Source organism: Chlorocebus sabaeus, chromosome 24, assembly GCF_047675955.1.
Source record: "Chlorocebus sabaeus isolate Y175 chromosome 24, mChlSab1.0.hap1, whole genome shotgun sequence".
NCBI classification, from domain to species: Eukaryota; Metazoa; Chordata; class Mammalia; order Primates; family Cercopithecidae; genus Chlorocebus; species Chlorocebus sabaeus.
Window position 1 is genome coordinate 24,810,954 of NC_132927.1, and position 3,770 is coordinate 24,814,723.

The 3,770-nt window shown below is 35.0% G+C and overlaps 1 non-coding gene across 1 annotated transcript; it reads right to left on the reverse strand.

Moving 5' to 3' along the window:
- Positions 1 to 3,242: 3,242 nt before the first annotated feature.
- Positions 3,243 to 3,345, reverse strand: LOC119619234 (U6 spliceosomal RNA). Its single transcript, XR_005235650.1, has one exon. It is a non-coding gene; the product is annotated as a U6 spliceosomal RNA (small nuclear RNA).
- Between the last annotated feature and the right edge of the window lie 425 nt (positions 3,346 to 3,770).

Sequence of the window (3,770 nt, forward strand, 5' to 3'; positions counted from 1 at the left end):
GATCCTTCATCTCCCTGGTTAGCTGTATTCCTGTATTTTATTCTTTTTGTGGCAATTGTGAATGGAAGTTCATTTCTGATTTGGCTCTCAGCTTGACTGTTGTTGATGTACAGGAATGCTAGTAATTTTTGCATATTAATTTTGTATCCTACAAATTTGCTGAAGTATAAGGATATTTTGGAATGAGACTATCAAGTTTTCTAAATATAGTATCATGTCATCTGCAAACAGGGGTAGTTTGACTTCCTCTCTTCCTATTTGGATGCCTTTATTTCTTTCTGTTGCCTGATTGCCCTGGACATGACTTCCAATACTCTGATGTATAGGAGTGGTAAGAGAGAGAATTCTTGTCTTGTGGCAGTTTTCAAGCGGAATGCTTCCAACTTTTGTCCATTCAATACGATGTTGGCTGTGAGTTTATCATACATAGCTCTTATTATTTTTAGATATGTTCCTTCAATTTCTAATTTATTGAGAGTTTTTAACACGAATGGATATTGAATTTTATTGAAATCCTTTTCTTCATCTATGGAGATAATCATATAGGTTTTGTCTTTAGTTCTGATTATGTGGTGGATCACATTTATTGATTTGTGTATGTTGAACCAGGCTTGCATCACAGGGATAAAGCCTATTTGATTGTCATGAATAAGCTTTTTGATTTGTTGCTGTATTTGATTTGCTAGTATTTTGGTGAGAATTTTTGCATTGATATTCATCAAGGATATTGGCCTGAAGTTTTCTTTTTTTTGTCCCATCTCTGCCAGTTTTTGGTATCAGGATATTGCTGGCCTTGTAAAATGAGTTAGGGAGGAATCCCTTCTCCTCAATTTTTTGGAATAGTTTCAGTAGGGATGGTACCTGCTCTCTTTATACTTCTGATAAAATTTAGCTGTGAATTCATCTGGTCCTGGGCCTTTATTTGGTTGATAGGCTATTTATTCTGCCTCAATTTCAGAGCTCATTATTGGTCTGTTCAGGGATTCATTTTCTTTCTGGTTTAGTCTTGGGAGGGTGTATGTGTCCAGGAATTTAACCATTCCTATAGATTTTCCTATGTATGTGCATAGAAGTGTTCATAATCTTCTCTGATGATTGTTTATATTTTTGTGGGGTCAGTGTTAATATCCCCCTTGTTTCTGTGTTTATTTGAATCTTCTGTCTTTCCTTCTGCATTAGTCTGGCCAGCAGTCTATCCATTTTATTAATTTTTTCAAAAACAACAAGCTCTTGGATTTACCGATCTTTTGAATGGGTTTTTTTTGTGTTTCAATCTCCTTCAGTTCACCTCTGATTTTTGTTATTTTCTGTCTTCTGCTAGGTTTGGGATTTGTTTGCTCTTGCTTCTCTAGTTTTATTAGTTGTAATATTAGGTTATTTACTTGACATCTTTCTGACTTTTTGATGTGGGCATTTATGCTATAAACTTTCCTCTTAACATTGCCTTAACTGTGTCTCAAAGATTCTGGTATGTTGTAATTTTGTTCTTATTAGTTTAAAAAAACTTGATTTATGCCTTAATTTTATTATTGACCTAAATAATAGGTATTTAGGAGCAGATTATTCAATTTCCATTCAATTGTATAGTTTTGGGTGAATTTCTTAGTCTTAATCAGTAATTTGATTGTACTATGGTCTGAAAGACTGTTATGATTTCAGTTCTTTTGCATTTGCTGAGGAGTGTTTTACTCCCAATTACATGATTGATGTTAGAATATGTGCCATGAAGCAATGAGAAGGTATATTTTGTTGTTTTTGGGTGGAGAGTTATTTTAATATTTATCAGGTCCTTTTGATCCAGGGTTGAGTTCAGGTCCTGAATATCTTTATCAATTTTCTGCCTCAAAGATATGTCTAATATTGTCAGTGAGGTGTTAAAGTCTCCTACCATTATTGTGTGGGAGTCTAAGTCTCTTTGAAGATCTCTAAGAACTTGCTTTATGAATCTGAATGTTCCTGTGTTGGGTGCATATATATTTAGGATAGTTAGATCTTCTTGTTGAATTGAACCTTTAACCATTATGTAATGGCCTTCTTTGTCTTTTTTGACATTTGTTGGTTTAAATCTGTTTTGTCAGAAACTAGGATCGCAACCCTGTTTTCTGTTTTCCATTATCCTGGTAGATTTTTCTCTGTCCCTTTATCTTGAGCCTGTGTGTGTCATTGCATGTGAGATGGGTCTTTTGAAGACAGCATACCAAAGGATTTTAGGACTTTATCCCACTTGCCAGTCTGTGTCTTTTAATTGGGGCATTTAGCACATTTATATTTAAGGTTAATATTGTTGTGTGAAGATTTGATCCTGTCATCACAATGCTAACTGGCTATTTTGCAGACTTACGTATTTACTTTATAATGTCACTGGTCTGTGCACTTCAATGTGTTTTGTAATGACTAGAAATGGTGTCGGTGTTTCCTTTTTGTATTTAGTGCTTCCTTCAGGAGCCCTTGTAAGGCAGGTCTGTGGTAACAAATTTCTCCACACTTGTTTGTCTAAAAAGCATCCAATTTCTCCTCAGCTTATGAACTTCTGGGTTGGAATTTCTTTTCTTAAAAATGTTAAATATTGACCCCCAGTCTCTTCTGGCTTGTAGCGTGTCAGCTGAGAGGTCCACTCTTAGCCTGATGAGCTTCCCTTTTTGTGTGACCTGGTCTTTCTCTCTAGCTGCCTTTAACATTTTTTTTCTTTCATTTTGACCTGGGGGAATCTGATAATTATATGTCTTCGGGATGATCTTCTTGTGAAGCATCTTACAGGGATTCTCTGCATTTCCTGAATTGAATGTTGGCCTCTGCAGCTAGGTTGGGGAAATTCTCTTGGATGACATCCTGAAATATGTTTTCTGAGTTGGTTACATTCTCCCTATCTCTTTCAAGTGCAGCAATCAGTTGTAGATTCAGTCTGTTTGCATAATCCCATGCTTCTAAGAGGTTTTGCTCATTCATTCTCATTTGTTTTTCTCTATTCTTATCTGCCTATCTTATGTCAGAAAGTCATTCTTCAAGCTCAGACATTCTTTCCTCTGCTTGGGCTATTCTGCTATTAATATTTGTAATTGCATTATGAAATTCTTGTGTGTTTCAGCTCTGTCAGTTCAGTTACTTTCTTCTCGTTACTATTTTGTCTGTCAGCTTGTTCAATTCTTATCTTGATTTTTAGCTTCCTTGCATTGGGTTAGAATGTATTTCTGTAGTTCAATTAACTTTGTACCTATCCATTCTGAATTCTACTTCAGAGCCAGAAAAATATGGAATACTTCACAAATACTTCAGCATTGCATAGGTGCCATGATAATCTTTTCTGTGTCATTCCAATTTTAGTATATGTCCTACCAAAGTAAGCACTGTCCTTCAATTTTTAGGAGTTCTTTAAATAGTAAGGATATCAACCCTCTGTCTGTGGTATAGCCTATGAATATTATCTCCTCATTGTCAACAGTATTTTGCCTTGTTTATGATTCACTTTGCAACGTGTTTGTTCAGGGAATCAGATTTATAGCTCTTTCTTTCATTTCCTTTGGATTTGACCCAGAGTTCTATACCATTGTTAAAGAGTAATTTGCCTAAGTTTCTTCTAGTATTTGTAAGGTTTTCTTTTTACTTTTAGATACCTAAGTTATTTGGAGTTTACTCTTTTATATGGTATGAGGTATGGGCCAAATTTTATTTATATGGCTACGGTTTTTCAGCATCATTTATTTAAAAATCCATCTTGTCCCAGTGGTTTAAGATGCCATTTTATCATATACTAAATTTCTCTATGTGCTGGG